Source organism: Dysidea avara, chromosome 7 (assembly GCF_963678975.1).
Source record: "Dysidea avara chromosome 7, odDysAvar1.4, whole genome shotgun sequence".
NCBI lineage: Eukaryota > Metazoa > Porifera > Demospongiae > Dictyoceratida > Dysideidae > Dysidea > Dysidea avara.
Window position 1 is genome coordinate 34,296,040 of NC_089278.1, and position 24,094 is coordinate 34,320,133.

At 36.6% G+C, this 24,094-nt stretch overlaps 1 protein-coding gene across 3 annotated transcripts in view; it reads right to left on the bottom strand.

Annotated features, from left to right (window-relative positions):
• LOC136260559 (uncharacterized) overlaps nucleotides 1–6,902 on the bottom strand; it is a 34,808-nt gene extending 27,906 nt beyond the window's left edge. For all 3 annotated transcript variants that reach the window (XR_010703610.1, XR_010703609.1, XM_066054348.1), the window contains exon 1: nucleotides 6,744–6,902. The gene's annotated coding sequence lies outside the window, so the exon portion shown is untranslated. The remainder of the gene's footprint in view (nucleotides 1–6,743) is intronic.
• Between the last annotated feature and the right edge of the window lie 17,192 nt (nucleotides 6,903–24,094).

The following is a 24,094-nucleotide window of genomic DNA, read 5'->3' on the forward strand; positions in this document are numbered from 1 at the left end:
AAAAGAAAAATTCCAGTTGTAATGATGTTAATGCTAGTAACATAATTATGGTTGCAATGATGTTAATACTTCATGACAAAATGCATAAACACCATTGCAGCCATTCCTTGGCTACCACCTTAATTTTGCAAGTTTCTTCACCTAGGGTTTTGAAGATCACACTCGTTTTACAGCTTGGCTGTTTTTGCATTGATATCACTTCTTTTAAATTTTAATCTGTGCTGGAGAATGGTATACATAAAGTGCTTTGATCTTAGGTAGATAATGAGATCTTTATTAAAATCCACTAAAAGATCTGCTAACAAGTTCTTACAAACCTGCTAGCAGAAAAGACCTCAAGCATTGCATATCTCACTTTTGATCACTGATTTGCTATGCTCTCCCAAGAATACTACAGGCTAATAGCCTGTAGTGGGAGAAGTCACCCTAGCCAACACGAGTTTGATCACTCCATTTCTTTTATAAGCATTCCTAAAAGCAATGGGAGCTACAACTTAACATTGTATGGAAGTCCAGTAGTATCACATTAAATTCTGTTTATTGCCCATCTGTTTTCTAAAGTGTTTTAAGCATGTTTCGTCTTTAATTAAATAGTATATATATATGGAATAACTAGATGGGTAAGCTTCTTTGTAGAATAGTTATTTTGAATTATTTGTAATATGGATGTGATCCATATGCAAAATCGAGCCTGGTCTTCGTACTGCTGTTGCACCATAAATACAGCAACTTGTCATCATTGTAATCACTCAACCCAACTGTTACGTTAATTCACCTTGCTGTGATGCCATGGGTAGCAACTGGTCAGTTTCCTTGCATCCTTACTGTAGTGTCCATAGTGATAAGGAGCTCGCTTCAATTTCTTTTCAGCTCTTCCACAAAAAACTATATATGTTCTGTCTTCTGCACTTGTTTCAGACAATCTTAAAACGACACCTATAATCCAATAAATTTTTAAATAACTCCATCTATGTACCCATATAAAACACGTTTTCTAGGTCAGGTAGAGACATGCCCTTGAATCTTCATGCTAAGTCTTTAACCTATGCTTATATTTTGCTGAGGAATTAGGGCCACCCAGAGAAATTAAGGGGCCCAGTTAAGTGGGGCCCCAGGAGCAAGGAGGTTTCCATTCTGAAAGTTGAAGACCGAAAACAACAGAAAAAGTCATTACATGCTGACAATGACAATAGCTACCCCTCACCAACCATATATCCTTATTTATAACTTGCTACACTGCTCCTCTGAAGAATACGGTGACTGCTCTATTAGAGTATCTAGATCTGACTGCTGTATTAGAGTATATCAATATTTTAAACAGGTATTCAAGGGGCCCTTCATGGGGCCTCCTGGGGCCCCTTTCAGGATGGGGCCAGGGGCAAAATGCCCCAGTTTCTCCCCCTGTGGGCGGCCCTGTGAGGAACACAGTACAACACTGATGTATAAAGTTGATTCCAAGGAATACACAATTGCTAATCTTGTATATAAACATGAATAGTTGCTGGTCTCCTATACATAGTTGAAGTAGTAGCTGGGATAAAAAGATGATTAAAGCTATACAATACAAGTACACAAAAATTGGAATTTATAACTAGAGTAGGGACCATAGCACATTGATAAAAAGTACTGAAACAAGCTGGAGTAGTGCATGATATTAAATCACAGTAAAACAATAAGAAGTGGTCCCTACTCTAGTTGAAAATTCCAGTGTACTTAAGCTTCTTTGTTAACTTTTTTGAAATAATTATCATGACTGGTGAACCCACGCAAACCGCAGAAGAAATGGTGCCGCGTTCCCCAGCTATATCAATTATCATATGAAAAGTGAAGTATCCATTATGCTTTATTGTCAGCTGTATGTTAGACCCATTACACAGCATTACGAATCAAGAACTGTTCGAAAAGCACCCCTGCAATCCATGCATACCACATCAATAGAAAGAAATGGGCACGCCACAGTTATATCAAGTGTCATCTGAAAAGTGAAATATCCATTAGTTATGCTTTGTTTTAGCTTTGTTCCACCCTTTAAACAACAGTATGAATCAAGAATTGTTAGAAAAGCACCTCTGCAATCAAAGTAGCCACAATGAAAAACACGGATGATTTCCATTATGGAGGGAAGCCATCATGTGCTACTGCCAAATCAACACTTTTCGCTGTCAGCAAAGGTGAATAGGACACAATGGAGGACACTGGTAAGTCCATGAAGAATGTATGCTACGTACTGCTGTATGTCAAAAGGTACCTCTCAGGTTGAAGCTATGTTGAACAGTGAAACAAATCAAGCCCATAGCCTTAGCCACTATCAAGTTACGCTTGTCTGAAGGCATCAGTCAGTCAGTCAGTCAGTCAGTCAGTCAGTAGAAGTTTTAAATACCATAGCAACTTGCTGAAAGCGTTTAGGGTTGATCTGAAGACTTGCTTGGGCTTAGTTTTACCTAACCAATACTGCCTCATCGTCATCAGGGAAATATGAGGCTGGTTTTAGGTGATGTTTTTGTCATGGGCTACACCCACTCCTTTGTGGTCCCTACTATACTGTACTATTATAGATGGGTAAAATACCCATAATTATTAGCATTTAAGGAAAAGTAGACATGTTAAACATGAAATCATAAACCAATAATCAGGGTAGACATGTTAAACATGAAATCATAAACCAATAAGCAGGGTAAACCAATAAGCAGTAGTACTGCACCTCTATGTCTAACATAAATGGCTTCTGGTATTTTTTATTACCACATTACTATAAATATTTTTAGCTCTGGTGTGATCATAACATACACAAAAGATTACAATGATGGATAAACTTATAAATGTCTACATAGGACATACAGGTCATACAATAGCCAGGGAGTTTGTAAAATGCAGAACATGGAATAACAAAATTGCGGAATAATGGAATTGCGGAATAACAGAATAAGCAAAGCTTATTTTTTACAAATTGTACAAATAGTTATATACTCTATAGTAACTTACCTTGTAACAGCTCTGCATGGCACGGATAAACAGCAGGACAGGCACACAACCAATCATCCTAGAATGATCCACCGTTGCTAAACTTGCTTATCTATACTCCTTAATTGATAAAACACAAAGTCATGCTATTGAGTTATTGAACTTCAGTGGTTGTGTTTGTGTAGGCATCAGCAGTACGTATATTGTCACCAGCCTCCAGGACAGCTGGGCACCCCAACATAATACCAGAAGTCAGTATGAGCAGCTTAGTCCACAGAAAATTACTGACGCTTACAATAAACAACAGGCTTCTTTTACAGTACAGGAAAGCTGAAACAGCGATAATGAGTACCTAGCAATCACCTGCTTAACACACATAACTGTATACAACCAGTATAATTATGTATACTGCAATGTTAGTATGTTTTATATACCTGGCTTCAATCCACTAGAACGTTCACCAAATAATTTGCCTTGCTCTTGCTATGTGTAAAATAAAGCACTCATTGCTCAGCTCCAATGCCATAAAGTACGTACTTGATTTCACCTCTTGCTTTATTTTCATCTTGGCCACGTGATCTTGTGCTTTATCATAAATTATATAAATTTTTTGTCTAGATTCTACCCTATTAGCTGAAGTTTCTGCCATCGTATTAACTATGTTAGAAGTTGTGCATGACAAGGCTTATGCCTACTAATGGTTAAGTGAAAGAAAAATGTGGCAATAGCAAATTGTGATCAACTTTGCAAGAAAGCTTCTTCCATCAGTGTGCCAAAATTTTCATATGTGTTTACATAGCTATAGTATAACTAAAAGAGCACTTGAACTTTCCAGTACTGCTGTATTTTAGCTATGCCACACTCACAAGTAGCTAGCTAAATATATAATGTGAACATGGTATAAAATACAGACTAATAAGCAAAAAGGGACCTAAATGACAAGCTTCTGTGACCTGCACAGCAATCAGCGCCTCAGCAACTGGACACCAGATGCCGGCCGGGCACTGTGAATTTCACCGCGAATACACAATTGCAGATCTCAGCAAATACCAAGGGTAGCCAACCGCCCACGCAAACTTCTAAATTGTGTACGAGAGTCCCAATATTTAAGTATTTCAAAATGTATTTCAATAAATATTTCCTGGATTTATAATTGGATTTCTCAGATAGTTATTATTATTATTATTATGATAATTGCAAAACCTCGCAAGCGAGTATGTAAGTGCAATATATGTACAAAATTAATTAATATTAAGTAAGTAAGTAAAAGAGTCAGTAGAAGTAGCGTTAACTACTTCAGTTGGTAATTTGTTCCATAATGCAATGGTGGCTGGGAAAAAGCTAAACTTGTATGGATCAATCCGTGTAAAGGGTAAAGTAAGTTTGTAATCATGGCCTCTAGTAATTCCTGGATTGTAGTTGATATAGTTAGGTAGTTTTAAGTCTATTATATGGTGGGTAATCTTATACATCATTTGTAATCTGAGAGTAACTCTACGGCTGTGCAGGCTGTTCCATCTTAGTGTATTTATCATCTCAGTAACACTACTCGAAAATCGGTAATCGCCATTTACAAATCTTGCTGCTCGTCGCTGTACCGATTCCAGTTTATCGATGTTACATTTAGTATGGGGGGCCCAGGAACAAGCAGCATATTCTAAAATTGGTCGAACATACATTAGATAAGCATCAGATTTCATTTCACATTTACATGAAGACAAGTTCCTCTTTAAGAAAGCTAGAGCACTGTTTGCTTTTTTACACACCGAGTCAATATGCTTGTTAAAATTTAGCTTGGAATCGATGACAATTCCCAAATATTTAGCTTCATTTACATTTTCAAGAAAGTGATTATACAATGTATAGGAGAAAGCAAATATATTTCTTAGTGACGTCTGTAATACTTGGCACTTATCGACATTAAAGATCATCATCCACTTCTTGGCCCACTGCTCTAAATTGTGTAAATCATGTTGGAGAATTTCCAGGTCATTTTTGTTTTTTATTTGTCTATATAACAAACAGTCGTCAGCAAATAGACTACAACATGAAGAAATAGTATCAGGTAGCTAAATCATTTATGTAAACAAGAAATAACAATGGTCCTAATACAGTTCCTTGGGGGACACCACTTGTAACATTTACTGGTGCAGATGTGTAACCATTACAGACCACTCGTTGACTACGTCCACTTAGGAATGAAGATATCCATTTAAAAGTTGAGCCTCTAATACCATAATGATCTAATTTATGCAATAATAGATGATGTGATACTTTGTCAAAAGCTTTGCAAAAGTCGAGCAGAATTGCATCTGTTTGCATTTTGTTGTTCAAATTTAGTGTAAGATCGTGAATAGTACAAAGTAACTGCTGTTCAGCAGAGCGTCTTGCACGGAATCCAAATTGGTTTACAGGGAGTATGTTCAGTTTTTCTAGGTGTAACATGACATTTGAGTAAATAATATGTTCAAGCACCTTGCAACAGATACTGGTAAGGGAAATTGGACGGTAATTGCTTGGGTCACTACGACTGCCCTTTTTATGAAGTGGAGTAACTAGTGCTGTCCTCCAATCCCCAGGGATGGTACTTTGGTGTAGGGAAGCCCTGAACAAGGTAGACAAGCAAGGAGCTAATTCATTTGATAATTCCTTAAGCAGTCTAGATGGTAACCCATCTGGTCCCATTACTTTAAATGGGTCAATATTACTAAGCAGCTGAGCAATTCCTTCATTATTTATTTCGATGCTAGGTATGGCAGGGTATGTACTATCTGGCATTTCTGGTATTATGGCATTGTGATCTTTGGTAAATACAGAGTAAAAATGTTCATTTAGTATATTTGCTGTAGAGATGTCGGTGGAGTACGTAATGCCATCTTTCTCAAGCATAGGGATTCCTGCAGAATCTCTGCGTAAAGACTTCACATGTTGAAAAAATTTCTTTTACCTGCCATTTTGATAAGGATCATATATTGTATGGTGCATATAGTCATTATAAGCTTTTCGACATTCTTTTTGCATAAGTTTTTTCAATGTTTTGTAATATTTCCAATGGCTATCAAGATTTGTTTGTTTTGCCAAGTTGTATTGTTTCTGTTTTCTTCGACGTAATTGCTTTACTTTTCTGTTTATCCATGGTTTTTTGGGAGTGCCTGTTATCATTTTAGAGGGAACACACTCATTGAGAACTGATTTAAGTATATGGCATAATAATAAATTCCATAAGTCTTCAATTGGTGTGTCAATGATATGATGGTTAATAAATTCTTGACTTAAATTTGTAAATTTGGATCTTATACTTCATCAAAGTTAACTCTATTCCAAAGATACACTTTACGGTGGGGTTTCACTGGCATAGGAGATTTGATATGTATAGACACTAAAACAGTATCATGGTCGCCTATTCCAGGTTCAGTAGAGCAACTATTGTAACTGCGTACGTTTAGCTACCGGCCTACGCGGCTCAGTGTATAGCTTCGCGATTCGATCACTACTGCATGCGTGATGCAAATAAGTTGATCAACAGTATAATTACATGCAGCAATCAGTGCACTAGTAGTTAGCTATACGCACAGACTATCAGCGCCTCGCTAGCTACAGAAATGTAATGACAGTGAATGAGGCACAGTGTAAGTCTACACACGTATGCTAGCACACTGATCATGTACAGTCGTTTGCGCGGTACTGTGATCGAATCGCGCTACTAGTCCAACAGCTACCGTACGCGATTTGAACAGAGATACTAGCCAGATTGCATGTGAATTGAGTATCTAATGTCATACCTTAAATTGATTCTTCTGAGTTAATTGAACAAAATCGCCACTCAAGTGTCACGCCAGTAGACCTATAGACTACAGTAGACGATATAATATTCACACCAGATATCCCATCTCGCACCACAGTCGGTGATCCGAGGCAAGGTCGGTGATTCAGGGGAATGGTTTGGGTTTTCTTGGAATCAATAATCTAGGGCGTCCGCATCGGAAATTGCTTAAAACTATTTCGTTAATTGCATACCTTACGGCCTAAAAAATAATTATTCATAAACATTTTGTGGATATATAAGGCCACTCCAAATAAATTCTCTGTTTCCCGTCCACCGCCCGCAGCTAGTTACTGTCAGCTCTAAATATTCCATTATTCCGTATTATTTTCCGGTTATTCTTGCATACTGACAGGCTCAGTAAAAGCCAGGGTCAGCTCACGCGTCAGCAGTGCTATCAAGTCGGCAGCTTTTTATGGTTGTGCCAGGTAAATAATGGCTTGAAAAGCTACCAATCTTAAAATGAAATAACGGAAATGGACCGCCCGCCCGCATGCAAATATGCTTGACAGAGAATTTATTTGGACCTAAAATGGAGGTCTATTATTTTCACTTTTTGCTAATTAACCTTCAAAAAAGCCTCCAGATTGTCTGAAGATCACGTGAACTTCAATAGCTACTTTCCCCAAATTCTTAGCTTTTTTTACTTGAACAATGTAAAACAGTATAGCTAAGGCCAGGAAAACTTGTTTCTCATCCACAAAAATTCAGATTTCCATGCAGGCGGAAGGTCATTTTTCATCATTCATTATTAAAGAAAATACCCCAAATCAAGCTGTATGTTACTATAAAGGTTAGCTAAAGCCTTTTAAGAACTGATACTTACGTTTTACTACCGTTTCTGAGGTTCAAGTGACATTTTCTGTGCTATAAAATGATAGCCAGCCTTCTTAGCATCAAAATACATGTGCACGCTGGAGTGATTGATAAAAGCAATAATGAAATTAGAGGTGGTGGGGTAAAAAGGGATGCAGGCAGGGATGAGAAACAGTTAATCAAGTTTGCCTGGCCTAAATTATAAATATAGACTAATAAGCAAAAAAAAATGACCTCAATACGAGTTTGGGACCTACACAGCAATCGGTGCCTCAGCAACTGGACACTGGACCGGGCACTACGAATACACATAATGCACATCTCAGCATAGAAAAGCTCAAAGTACAATCCCATCACTACTCCAAAAGATAGACCATGCTTAACACTCAATTAGAGGTTGGTCAATCTCTTATAAAGCTGAGTGGCAGCATCACCCAATGACACCCATTCTACCAGTGGAGGTGAAAGTTAAAACGAGTAAATGAGGGATTCTCTATTTCATGAACCCATTGTTGGCATTCACGTCTCTTTTCCCTATTGTGATGTTGATATGCAGAATGGAGAGGTTGATTTGAGGGTGCACACTGGGGTTAAAAATTCTGACATCAAAGTGTGACCTCTCAAATCTTCCTCCCCAAAAACCATTGGCTGCCTTGCGTTATCACCATGATTGGCAGTTTTGTATTGAAGGGCCTCACCAGGAGGCTGAAGGTGGGGTTCAGTGGCAACATTGTTACAAACCTCAGAAAGTAGGCCAGTGGTTACATCCTGTATTTCATTATGCCTCAAAGAAGGAAACCCACCCTTTGGACAAGATAGAGCATGTTCTATGGTAAATATGTGACCACAAGCACAGGAGGTACATAGGGTAGGCAGATAGCCAATGATAACGAAGTGCAATTGCATCATGAAAAGCAGTTTTATGAAACACAAAGTTAGGAGATTTCAATGGCATTTTGCATAAGGAATATAATTATAATCTATGCCTTTTGAGAGCAACCTTCCATTATAATCTATCTCGATCATTCAGCAAAATTTAGTATGTCAATTTTCTAGGTGTCACATGATCTGATTTAACAAATAGCTTTTACAAAAGGTTCGGTTGGTCGAGTCTGAGCAACAACTTTGAGGTATGGTTCGTTTCCATTTTTGGATGTTTATTGACCTCACATTTTCATCCACAATTGGATGATTATTGCAAAGGAACAAAATCATCCAAAAGTGGATGATTATTGCTCATATCTCTATATAGTGAGAGATTTATGCAACAATCATCCAAATTTGGATGTTTCTTGCCATCCAATATTGGAATACATTTGTCGCTATCCAAATTTGGATGTTTCTTGCCATCCAATATTGGAATACATTTGTCGCCATCCAAATTTGGATGTTTCTAGCCATCCAATATTGGAATACATTTCTGGTCATCCAAATTTGGATGTTTCTTGCCATCCAATATTGGAATACATTTCTGGTCATCCGAATTTGGATGACCATGTAGTGAACCCTAACCCTAACCCTAACCCTAACCCTAACCTAACCCTAACCCTAACCCTAACCTAACCCTACTCATGGTGAAAAATTTCTAATCCAAAAAGTTGGAGAAACTCATAGGATGCTTTTTGGGCCATTTTGAAGTAGAATGCACTCAGTGGCACTGTGTTGCTATCTTCTTGTTTCAGTGCTTTTATTATTGTGATCCCTACACATACTGAAAATTCCACAGAAACTGATCATCTGCAGCTGTATGCTACCAATCTCACTTAAAATAATTGAGGTTTCAATAACCTCTATTTGGGGGACTCCAATGTTTTTGAGTACTGTTTCTATGGGCCGTAAATGGAGGTCGACTTGTTAGTGTACTACAGGAAGAAGATATCGAGCTAAAACTAACAGGTACAGCTATAAGGCAATAACACAATTTTTTTTACTCGGGTTTAAATTTTTCGCCTGTTTTTCCGAGTAGAGGTAAATTAGCATTTCTTTAACAATACCTGGTGATTTCATTTCGAAATTATCTCTAGAAGTCGCATGATAGGTCCTTAGAAGTATTCTTCGTGGGAAGCTGTACTCGAAAACGTAAGAGTCCCCTAAATAGAGTTTGCAAGACGTCATTTCGGAAATAGTCTATATTGGATGGCAAGAACCATCTAATTTTGGAAAGCAAAACTTACATTCCAATAATGGATAGTAAGAAACATCCATTTTTGGAAAGCAAAACTTATATTTCAATATTGGATGGCAAAAACCATGCGATTTTGGAAGGCGGAAGTTACATTCCAATATTGGATTGCAAGAAACATCCAATTTTGGACGACAGAAATTACATTCCAATATTGGATGGCAAGAAACATCCAATTTTGGAAGGCAGAAATTACATTCCAATATAGGATGGCAAGAAACATCCAATTTTGGACGACAGAAATTACATTCCAATATAGGATGGCAAGAAACATCCGATTTTGGACGACAGAAATTGCATTCCAATATTGGATGGCAAGAAACATCCAATTTTGGAAGGCAGAAGTTACATTCCAATATTGGATGGCAAGAAACATCCAATTTTGGACGACAGAAATTACATTCCAATATTGGATGGCAAGAAACATCCGATTTTGGAAGGCAAAGTTTACATTCCAATATTGGATGGTTAGAAACATCCGATTTTGGAAGGCTAAGTTTACATTCCAATATTGGATGGTTAGAAACATCCGATTTTGGATGCTTCTTGCATACATCTCTCACTATATAGTGAATCAAGCAAATATCATCCACTTTTGGATGATATTTGCTTACATAAGCACTCACTATATAGAGAATCAAGCAATAATCATCCACTTTTGGATGATGTTTGCTTATGTAACTATTAGAGAGATGAGTAATAATCATCCAAAATGGATGATTTAGTGAAGCATCATCCATATTTGGATGAAAATGTGAGGTCAAAAAGCATCCGATTTTGGAATTTGACTATACCTGGAGGTCTTTTCAATTAGGTATGGTCAAGAAAATATTACAATATTAGCCAATTAATAGGCCATAGGCTTCTCATTATGTCCATATCCAATTTCAGCCCAAAACATAATTATCCGATTTGTTCTTAAAGTGATTAACTGTAATTGGGTGTTAATCACATCAGAGGAAAAAGATTTTCATTCATTGATTGTACAGTCAATGAAAAACTTTGAACTTACAAGGAGCTTAATTAGATCATGTCCTCTTGTAAAAGTGATCGGTGACAGGGTAAATATTTTGTAAAATACATGAGTAGGTGTTGTTTTAAAATCTTAAAAGGTTTTATTTTATTAAATAATATGCAGTTTCAGTTTGAGGATAAATGCACACACATTGCACTACGTACATTACACTTACAGTAACTAAGCTATGTATTACATGATTAAAAGAGTTAACATTGCTACTATTTCGTATGATGTTACTTTGCTGACAAAATTAATGATTTCAACTGCTGTTTTAAAGATGGATAGTGATGATTGTTGGATAAGTTCTTGAGGTAGTGAGTTCAATAGCCTCATTGTTCTTGGGAAAAAAGAATTGCTGTGTTGGGTTGTGTGAGCATATTATAGATATGATGGAATTGATTGTGACCTTTGGTGAATAAATCTCCATGCTCTTGTCTACAGACTACAGTATAGTGAAGAAATATTTAGATTCTGCATGGATACGTTCTTGTTAAGGTAATTATTGTAAATTTGCTAATTAGGGTATCAATTTTGTAGCACGGTGGTGAATTTTCTTCACTGTTATCTATACCCTTAGCAAATAATATTGACTCCAAGCCTGGATGCAGTACTCAATAGCTATGTGGTCAGGTATACAGTATGCTTATAAATGAATCTACTGTAATTATATAAATTTAAATTATAGTTTGATAATAGCAAGATTTTGCATTTCTTTAGTGTATGACTTCTCTCAGGCGCAAGGTGGAAGTTCCAAGATCTTTCTCACAGTTTGTGGTGGAAGGACTGTAGTCTGGATCTGTGACACTGCAAGATGTGCGAATTGAATAGAATGTGGTCCAACTGGCATGTATTTTACATTGAATCTAAAATCATTTTCTTCCTCCTGATGTGAGACCATTAATTTTGACAAGACTGACTTTTGACAAGAAGATTTCCGTAAGCACAGTGTTCGGCCAGGCAATGTAAATCTGTAATGAAACTATCAGCTATCTCTTTTTCTCTGACGTCGCGAGCCAGTCAGTTAAACTTCGCACGTTCGAAGATGACGTTTCGTTTCTTTACAAAGTGTCGGTCGATCACGATCGAATCTTTCTTTCACTGTACTGTACTTCTTGCGGTCGTCATTATTTAGTCCAAAGGGGGTGAGGATGTCCTATACCATATGCGTATTTTGAACCGTACGCGTATGGTACATACCATAAATGTAACATTTTGACACCTCAAATCAAAGGAATTCTTTATGCTACAAATGTGATGTGGCACACTTTGCAGCATAAAGAATTCCTTGCTGCAAATGTGATGTGGCAGCACATCACATTTGCAGGGTAGGCAGAGGAATTGGTAGGCAGTTCATTATAAACTGCAATGTGATGTGGCAGCACTTTGCAGTTTATGGTGCCTTTAATGAGTGTGCTGACAACTCATTACTGCATTCCACAAACTATACAGCTTTAATGCTTCTTACTATTGAATACTGTAGTAAAATGTATATGAAACCTATATGACCAACATCCACTTTACATTGTGGGCTTCAGTGATCTCCTGTGGCCTACAATTGAGCCTCCTGTGGCTCTCATTTGAGACCAACCGAATCCCACAATCAAAACTGTCTCGTGGTGATAAGGTTTTTTATACATTTTGAAAACCTTACATAGTAAGTACTAGTGTTATAGTAAGAGCTAATATGAAGCTTTGATATAGTAACAATAATGATATATTCAACCACCACAGAGGATCCTGGACAAATGCCAGACCACATTAAAGGCACCATCAACCACATCAAAGGCATTTAACTTAAAAGTGAATTTAGCAGCTTAAAACTACTGTAAAAGTAACTTGAAAGGGTTAGAACTACTTTAAAAAGCTACTTTGAAGTGTAACATATTAGTTGCAACACTGTAAGTCGTGCATTACCTGATATGTACGCACTCGCCCTCGGGCGTGCAATGCACCCCCCACAGCATTACAACCATTACCCATGCGTAGCCATATGCGTACGGTACAACCATACGCGCATGGCACAGCAACCCGTACCACATGACCCGCATGGCAGCTATGCATATAATATCAAGCAGAAGGTTTTTACACTGCCATACCTATTGACCATGCTGGATGGCACTCTGCCTTCATTTCCCTTCAGGGAGGGGGAAGGGGCTAGTCCCCGTGACTCGCTTAGCGGTTTCTGTTCAGTGAAGATCGAGATACTCTAATAGAGCAGTCATATTTTGATGTGATTATTCTATTCTCTAGAGCTAAGATGTATTTTTGCTTTACTGTGATTAAGATATAACTTAATTGATTTTCTTTACTGCATGATGCATACATAGCTATATTATGCAATTTAAAATAAAAGAATATTGATGGCATTATATAAGTGATGAAACTGACATCTTATTTTGTTAGGACAATATATAGCTATAACATAACTGCAAGGGTCTAGACTCAAGGGTAGCATGTACTGATACCATGTACTTCTGCCAAATCATAGAATAAGCACTGATAGCTACTGCTGAATGAATGAATTGGACCAGACATTTGCTTGAGACCATCTGTAGCATTCCACTACAGTCATCAAATGACTTGATCATGATGTATTTGTAAACATTATGCAAAGATAAATGGCATATAGCTATTTAAATTAATGCTTTACAGAATTGTGCACAAAGTTTAATTGCAATAGTTATTGAATAAAACTTTCAGAACTGCGGGTCTACTGGTGTCACCAGTGCCTAGCACTGGTAGCTGGACCTCAAGCTGGACATATAAAATTACTAGTAGGTAAAATTTTAAGGGGTATATAGGAAGAATCCTATAGTTAAATAATGAAATAGTTCATATAAACAGGAATCATGTAGCGTTAATTTGCAGCATGCACGGACTACTAAGTACAAATTTTATTGCTGGCAAATTTATTAACGGAACATTCCAAATAATAATTTTTCAATATAAATTTATTTGATGGGATAGATCAATTATTGGTGTACTGTTCCACAGTCTCGGTAGCTATATGATAAAAACAATAATTCTGGCAGATCCAGTCTTGAATTGTGTTAAGTCCTGCTGATCTAGTAGGATCTGATAAGAATTCTACATAGTGAAAATTAATAAAGATGAAGTAATCAACTGGGTTGGAAACTTCATGAAAAAATGATATCACCTATGTACAGTAAGTCATCAAAGTATAAATCAAAGGAAGGGGATTAAATATCATAAGTCTTGATTTCTAGTCATTGGTGTAATCTATAACGAATGTATCTCGTTGTCTGCTTAACAAATGTATTTCATTTCATCAAAGTATCTGGCAGTTTCAATACAATAGTGCCACCATGCACCCATGGATTCCCATCTTGCATTTTTATACTATGACTTCATTTCTCGACAGTGGAAAATGCTATTGCTTTTAAACTACACAAGCTGGTATAATACATGTTCTTTAGAATAGTTGAGCTAACATTATCTAGCTGTTGCATAGCAACCGCATACACTGAAAATGTATGGTAAATTTTAATTTTTGTTTCTTCTTCAACACAGTACATTGTGGCTGCAATTGCTACACATATATTGCTTCCTATTGGATTCATGACCCATTGTTTAATTGATACCTGAAGATAGTCAAAGATTAGTAAAACAAAGCTATAGAGCGATATTACCCAAAAACTCTACTAGGGGCTTCTCTATACTTGTACGAACTTTGTAAAAATAATGTGCTTGTGTTTATGGTGCCCAATTACAGTATCCTTTCAACATAAAACCAGAACAGTATGCTCCTTGCCTTGCTCGGAAATCTTGATCTTCTAAAGCATTATTTGAGAACAAAAGACATTGATTTCTGTAAGGCTGTAGAACTGTTTCCAGCATACTGATATTCATGATTATTTTTTCAATGAATATCATTGAATGCATGGTTTTAAGTGATATAAACACTAAGCCAGTAGAGGTAGTGTTGTAGCTCAACATAAACATATTATAGATTTTGATATAATTCAGTATCCACAATTCCATATAAATACACATTAAAAATACTGCATTCTGATTGGTTAAAACATAGCGACCATATTAATTTGCATCCAAATTGAGCCAATTTTTTCAGGTATATATTAATTCATTAAATATTTTATTCTATTTAATTTGTTAGTACACTTATACTTAAAAAATGGATATTTATGCCTGGTGACACTAAAGGAGTGTTGAGCAGACAATTTCAATTAGATGAGCTCGAGAAGTACAATGCAAAGATTGCTCAAACAGAGGAAGATCTGGAGAATGCTGATACAATAACATTGAGGGAGGTATATAGCAAAGAGATTTAATTGTAGAGAAAGCAATGTTCCGGTTTGCAACTTAATGTAAATCTGGCTGTAACTTATAGCACTATTAGACATGCTACTCTAAGACTGATGATGTGTATAGTAATTAATTGTGCAATAAATTCTTTTAAAACTGTAGTTTGCTGAATCTTTGCTATTAAATGAGGTATTGCCTACTGAGATGAAGTAGAAAAACATACCATGGCAGAGATTTTATGGTGAGTTTATGAGTTCTAATGAATAATTCAGTAATGAATGTATATTATCTAGCAATGTTTAATTGTTAAGTGTGTTGTAGCCACTCACTATACACAGTTCAGTATTGTCATGCTTGTGGATGGGAAGACAGTGTGTTTCAGGGGCGGATCTAGGATTTCAGAAGGGGGGTGCTAACATAATGGTTGATTGGCTAAGAAAGGTGACAACTGGTTAATACAACTAGCTATAGTGTGCAAAGCACACTCAGCATGCGGAGCATGCTCTATCTAGGGGGGTCTGGGGGCATGCCCCCACAGAAAAAATTTTCAAATTTAGCCTATCTATAGTATTAAAGTTTGGCAATATTTTTGATTGAAAAATGATGCCACTTTGTTTAAGTGATTCACAATGCTTGTAAAGCATTGTGTCACCTAAGTGTAATAATGATGAAATGACACCATTATTCCAGAACAGTTGTAATACTAGCTGTCATATAAGGGCACAGCCAGTAACTAAAAATATATTCTTTATATAAAGAACAGGAAGGGGAAGGATACAGCTATACATGATCAATACTTGCCATTAATTTTGTGTTAGAAATACCTTAATTTAGCAGTACATTAAATTTAGCAATTTTAGAGTTTGATTTTTTGCTAATTGATTACATCAATTCACAAATTAATAAAATTTATATGGTAAATTCATCAATATACAAGATCGCTAAATTTAGTATATTACTTGGCTTAAGGTATAGCTAGTGTGCTTTACAGTCTCATGGCTCAAACTATAACATCCAAACAGTAACAATGAAGAGAGGGCTTGAGAGGGCAAGTATACACTCACCATGCAGTGTGTAGAGTACGCATACGTAGAATTTTCCAGCTATAGGGTGATGCTTCCTCTTGAAATTTTTGGAATATAGCTATCACAAGATGGAATCTGGAAGCTATTTTTAACCAAATACTCTATTGTACTGAAAGATTGTGGGGGTACAAGATGGATGAGTTCAGTTGTAAGCAATTTTAGAAAAACAGAACTACACCTTTAAATTAATGCTATTGGATTATAAAGCAATACATAATAGTGGATTGTCAAAGACATATACAGGATTGGATCTTAAGGTCACTGTAGAGATTTAAATGCACACAACTTCAACTTTGTAGTATATATAGCCACGGACTGTTCTGTTACTATTTCAATGACTTTTTCAACTATATGGCCCCATCACCATATTAATTTTTTACAACCAGTCAGAAGTCACTTACATATATAAGTAGTTTTTGGCCATAAATAACTCCTTATAACATGACAGCATAAATGTTGTGGTATGATTTGAGCTTATAAAGTTGAGCTTCAAGCTTAAGGGGTTTGGAAGTGCAAACCCTGTATGACATTAAATTTTATTAACTTCAATCGATGCTATAGATTCAGATAAATGCAGCATGGAACTGTGGTACTGATAAAGCAAAAACAAACAGTTCTCAGATACTACAGCCTTGTTAACCGTATCCATGCTAAGAAATTAACTGTTTTGCTTAAGCATGTTAACCCAAGCATCAATGTAGCAACAAATCAAAATACTCACTATAATATTAAACCATTTGACAAAAGTTGTTCTCAGAAAGTGATTAGTATATGGCAGGATGTTTGGAGCAATGGTAAGATAGCAGTGCACAGGTCAAGAAAACACACTGGCAACTTCTTGAAAACAACATTATGATGGATGTTCTATTAGAGTAGTTGACTGTTCTATTAGAGTATTTCGATTTTAGCAGCTTTTAGGTTAAGTCTCACAACAAAAGTATAATTTGAACCCCTCTTAGTAATTCTAAATAAAGATTAGCCATTCTCCCTTCTCTTTCCATCTTTTCATTGCCCATGCATACGTATAAGATGCAATTGCATCTATACTGCAACTTCTAGAAGCTTCCTAGCTTGCACATGGTAAAATTTTGGAGGGGGTGCTTCAGCACCCAAAGCACCCCCCTAAATCCGCCCTTGTGTTTAGCTACTCTTATCTGAAATAAACTCTTTAAAGTTAACAACATCCACATTAATTTGTGTTGCAGGTCCATTGTCATGAATGTGAGTGGCGGTACTATTTACAGTATGTAAAAAAAAAGTATGTAAACAAGAAATTGGATCCTCAAAAGAAGAAGAGTGTATATAGCAGCCGGATAAATAATATTATGCAAAGACAGTGAGGGGCCATGTTGCACAACTGATGACACTTCAGAAGTTCATTTTTTAAGTTGTTAGCTTTGCACAAGCAGTATAATTATGTATAATTCAGTTTGAACTTACTATAGCTACCATGCACGTTGTAATTGCTCTCCTTGCTTATCAGTTTACCCAATTGTGTTGTAAGTAAGTTATATCCACACTTATAATTGATAGCTAAAGTAGCATACACAGTACCATTCATGTGAAGTTCTGCAGACAACGTGTGATCATGTACATAAGATTTAGATACATCAGTAGGACTATAGTGGAAACTGCATGGGCAAAGTAAGGATAAAATGGATTTTATTTATTTATTTATTTTCCAAAAATGTGCAGCCTCAGTTTGAGGATTAACGCACATATGAAGCATACATACAAAATGTTTTACAATATGATTGATTATGGGATTACTGATTGGTAGGGGAAAGTAATAATAATTTCAGTTGGTACTTAAAAATTTGTAATGATTGTTGTTGGATTAGGTCAGGTGGGAGTGAATTCCACAGTCTAATTGATCTAGGGAAGAATGAATTACTGTACTGATTGGTCCTTGCATAGATATGATGAAATCTTTGATCATGTCCTCTGGTGTTAGAAGTGACAGGGATTAAATCAACTGGGGATATATCAATGAGATTATGAACAATTTTGTAGAGGAGGGTGATACTAGATACTTGTCTGTGGTGTTCTAAGCTGGGAATGTTAAGGTCAATGAGCATGTTAGTTACGCTGCTGAAATGCGAGAAGTCAGCCATAATGAATCTGGCAGATTGCCTCTGTACTCGTTCAAGCCTATCAATGTCTCTTCTTATGTGAGGGGACCAGACAGGATTGGCGTATTCTAAGATTGGTCTTATCATGGCATTATAACATTTCAATTTGATTTGAGTTGGGCAGGACTTAAGATTTCTCTGTAGGAATGCTTTGACTGATAGAGCTTTGGATGTGATGTTAGTAATGTGTGTGGACCAAGACAAGTCATTGGTGATTGTAACTCCTAAATATTTAGTAGATGAAACTTCTTGGATAGAGATGTCATTAATGGTGTAGTTGTATGTGATCGGATTGTGTTTACGAGTGATTCTCATGAATACACTTTTATCAGGATTAAAAAACATACCAGATCTAGTGCCCCATTGTGATAAGGAGTTGAGATCATTTTGAAGTGATAAACAGTCGGATGTAGAGTGAATAACAGTATAAAGTATGGTATCGTCAGCATACAGACCAATGTTGGCAATGATTGATAATGGGAGGTCATTAATATAACATAAAAATAATAGAGGGGCTAAGATTGTTCCTTGGGGGACACCCGAGTTAACTGCATGTGACTCACTGGTTGAACCGTCAAGAGTTACTTGTTGATGCCTACCGATGAGGAAGTTTTGTAGCCATGTTAGTAGTTCCCCTCTAATACCATAGTAGGATAATTTGCATGTGTGCAAGTGCTGATCAATAAATTTATAGTTACAGTTAAGCAGATTATTTTGTTGTGTTCTAAGTTTACTCAGCTAGAAATACCTGTAAAGGTAGACCCATTGTAGCTAGGTGATGGCAAGGCTAGAAGACACTGAGAAAAGGCATATTACGCATATGGTACGTACCATACGCGTATATGATTATACCGTACGCGTATGGTACGGAAAATCGTACCGTACGCGTATGGTATACATACCATACGCGTACGGTACAAAATACGCATATGGTATAGAACAATTAAGGATATCGTCAGCCTTGTCGCCCATGGAGTAAATCAGTGTGTTCACTTGACGCTCATCTGGCTTCGAAGAAAGTCCAGAAGCTTCTCTGAATCTTTCGAACCGACGAATCCATTTAGGCCGATCGTCTGGCGAAGAAAAGTCAAATTGTTTCGGACCCTCGAGCGGTAGGGACGCCATAGACCTCAATCCAACTAAACACAGCTATTCAGTACTCTTTGGACAGAAAAGATTAGGCAGATTAGTTAGCAAAAAAACCTCAGTTATTATATCCGCCATTAGTGACTGTTCTATTCGAGTATTTTGTCATTAGTATGAGTAATTGAGTGGAGCTCTATAAATCATGTTTACTACAATCTCGGAAAGTAAACTCCGTGCATGGATCCGTAATCTATGCATTACGTTACAAATCGAGAAAGTCATTCACCATGCAGAGAAACCTTATAGCTAAGTGATAGAAAACGAGAATGAAGTTGAATCTCTGCACTGGTATTCCAAGATAGTAAGTTAAATATTTACCGCAATTAATAAAATGTTTTTATGTTTTTCATCAAATCTATCAAAAATCCAACCAGTAGTTTCAACATTCACCATTTCATTTCCTTCTCTACCAGTGCCAGATCAGGAGGCTTCAAATTACATCACAATCCCTCCACCACTAACAAGCAACGACACTTTTACTTTGTAAGGATCTGTCGCTTATGGAATGCGCTTCCATTAATTGACGTTAATCTGTCTATTGATACTATCAGGAACAGAGTCAAGTCCCACTTCTGGAATCATTTCATTCATAACTTTGACCCCCTCAACCCTCATACACTGCACTACCACTGTCCCTGTAGTCGGTGTGTTACTGATCATTTCTCGATTAACTACACACTGTCTTAGACAATTTATCATGTGTTCTTTTATTATTATTTTATAATTACTACTTTTGGCTGTAGGAACAAGCCTACAGACCTTTAGTACACCATGTGTATTGTCAATTCTTGTATCTGTGTGTGTACCTAAGCTTATGATTGTATGTGTGTACTATAAAGCATTAATAAATAAATAAATAAATAAAAGACATAACATCACTAGAACGCATACAACGAAGAGCAACTAAGTATATTCTAAATGACTACACCTCTACCTATAAATCCAGACTGGAACAACTAAACCTCCTACCACTAATGTACATCTATGAAATAAATGACCTTATGTTCATAATAAAATCATTGAAATCGCCATCAGACAACTTTGAAATTAGAGACCATATTACCTTTTAATACCAGTAACTCTACTAGATCAGGGACACATCACAAGCTAACCCATCCTAGAACAACATCAGCGGTACAGCGTCACTTTTACTTCAATAGAATCTCACGACTTTACAACTACCTCCCAGTTATTAACATTTCATTACCAACTAACATTATCAAACGCCAATTAATCCAACACTTATGGACTCATTTTTACAATAATTTCAATTCTGATCGAGCCTGCACTTTTCACCTTCTTTGTCCATGTCATCGCTGCTCCAGTGTGCCTATATCTGTAAACTTCAATGAACTGTAACTATAATTCTGTAATTAACGGTAACTAAAATTGTTTATTTATTAAATTTTTTTTTCACCTTGGATGTCAGCACCTGTTGCTGGCATACCTTCACCATGCAATTTTGATTTTACTTGCACGCATGCTGTAAAGCTAAATAAATAAAAATAAAAAATAAAATTTAATCATGTGTGTGTATGTGTGAGTGAGTGAGTGAGTGAGTGAGTGAGTGAGTGAGTGAGTGAGTGAGTGAGTGAGTGAGTGAGTGAGTGAGTGAGTGAGTGAGTGAGTGAGTGAGTGAGTGAGTGAGTGAGTGAGTGAGTGAGTGAGTGAGTGAGTGAGTGAGTGAGAGTGTGTCTCCTCCACCCCTGTATATGAGTCCATATGTTAAAATGTCAGCTTTAAAGTATTTTATGGTAAAAAATGTCATCAGATTCAATCTCAAAACGCACATTTCCCTGGGGAGCATGCTCCTAGACTCCCTAGATTTAAGCATGCATGCAGAACCATTGGAAATTTTCATCAAATTTGCTGGAGCTGCCCTTGCTAGGACTCACAGCCAAAATCAGATTATTAGTTAATTACAGTACTTGGCCAGTGGTGTATCCAGAAAAATTTTTTTACTGAGGCAAAGTTTATACATTGACCTGAGAGGGAATGCTTCTGACTAAACTAATTCACAAACACTTTCAAGCAGGGTGATACCTATACAGCATTTTCAGGTTGCATGACTCTCTGGTTGAATGGAAGACACTGTTTCTGAAGACACTGAACAATTTTCTACATGTCATTTGCAGTGCTCCAGCTTAGTTAATGCTACGGTATACCATGCTTTAATTTATTAAGGCCTTACAGCACAAGTGCTGAAGGTCTGTAGGACGTGACACCTAGCTGGTCCTACAGTATATTTAAATTTGTTATGTTTGAAAAGATGGAGAAAGGAGAAATATTATACTAGCTTAATTGTACTCAACACAATACTCTGGATACATTTTGAGTGGTCAGCCCATCCATCCATGGACTGCAATGCAGGTCATAGTCATGCACACTATACTTTGATCTAATGTGATATTTAAGTCAGAGATTATTACTTTCAAGTGCATGTGCTAAGCATGTCAAGCTAGGGAGTCTGGGGCATGCTCCCTTTAGGAAAATTTTGAAAATATATGCTTTGAAATGGCATGTGGAGGATATTTTTGATTGTAACTGCTAATGCATGATATGTATGACCTGTTAGCTCATTAATATGGGGTGCCATTTGTGTCAAAACTCCACTTTTTAGACATTGTGTTTTTCATGGTTATTTACATACATTTCATGGTTTTTTACAAATAACAGTAAAATATGCATGGTTATTTATGAAAAGCATGGATATTTACGAAAGCATGGTTATTTACGAAAAGCATGGTTAGCTATTTACGAAAAGCATGGTTATTTACAAAAGCATGGTTATTTGCATAAAGCATGGTTATTTACGAAAAGCATGGTTACTAAGTTTTATGTGCGATATCGATACTACAAACTGGCAGGCTGTATATATATATATCGATAACTTAATTAATAACGGTGCGCAGGGGCGGTGGAGCAGGCCAAAGAGTGAGATGGCCAGGCCAGCTGTAAGTTGAAGACCAAAATAAAAAAGGTCACTGCCTGCTGACAGTAGCTGTTCACCAATTATATATATCTTCTCACTTATAACTACACATACGTAGCTAAGTACGTAGCTTGCTACACTGCTTCTCTGAATACTGTGACTGTTCTATTAGACTATCTAGGTCCTGACTGTAGTCCACTGGCCATCAGTTTTGGCGTATTCCGATCAGCTTAGTGTATTTGCACCAGACTAAAACTAACAATATTACAGACAACTATAGCTAGCCCACGCCGGGGAAGGCTAATTATAGACTGCATCCGGTGCAAATGTATGCACCGTCATGGGCGGTGGGGACGGGGGGCCATGCCCCTCCCCCCCACACACACACACACTTATGGGACACTGTTTGCAAGAAAAGATTGATACTCTAATAGAACAGTCAGGACCTATATAGTCTAATAGAACAGTCATAGTATTCAGAGAAGCAGTGTAGCAAGCTACTTAGCTATGTATGTGTAGTTATAAGTAAGGAGATGTAATTGGTGGAGAGCAGCTATTGTCAGCAGGCAGTGATCTTTTTTTATTTTGGTCTTCAACTTACAGCTGGCCTGGCCATCTCACTCTTTGGCCTGCTCCACCGCCCCTGCGCACCATTATTAACTAAGCTATCGATATATATATACAGCCTGTATATAACTGCCAGTTTGTAGTATCGATATCGCGCGTAAAACTTAGTAACTATGCTTTTCATAAGTAACCATGCTTTTGTAAATAACCATGCTTTTCATAAATAACCATACTTTTCAATAACCATGTTTGTCATAAATAACCATGCTTTTGTAAATAACCATGCTTTTCGTAAATAACCATGATTTTGTAAATAACCATGCTTTTCGTAAATAACCATGATTTTGTAAATAACCATGCTTTTGTAAATAATCATGCATGCTTTCATAAAGCCATCCTTTTCGTAAATAACCATGCATGCTCTACAGTTATTTGTAAATAACCATGCAATGTATGTAAATGATAACCATGAAAAACACAATGTCTAAAAAAAGTGGAGTTTTGCACAAATGGCACCTCATAGCTTTTCGCAAATAACCATGCTTTTGTAAATAACCATTATTATTATTATTATTTGTTTACTGTACAGAAACCTCCATATGGAGTATATAGTACAACAGATTAAATTAAGAATAAATTGTAGTGATTGTACTTAGCTATAATTAATACATTGTTTAAATGTGCTTAAGGTAGGTGATTCCACAGTACTGCTAGATAGGTTATTCTATGATTTAATTGTAGAGGGGTAATAAGAGTAAAGGCTTTTCGCAAATAACCATGTTTTTGTAAATAACCATGCTTTTCGTAAATGACCATGCTTTTGTAAATAACCATGCTTTTCATAAATAACCATGCATATTCTACAGTTATTTGCAAAAAAAAACCATGAAATGTATGTAAATAACCATGAAAAACACAATGTCTAAAACAGTGGAGTTTTGACACAAATGGCACCCCATACATTTATACCTTGCAGCTGACTCATTGGAACTTTTGAAAAGTAATTTAAAGACAATTAGCATAAATGTAAAGGGATTTACATCAAACAGTGCAATGAGAACAGTGGCTATAATTTATGCTGAATGCTCTATTAGAGTACATTACGACGACTGCTCTATTAGAGTATTTCGATCTTTTTCATACAAATT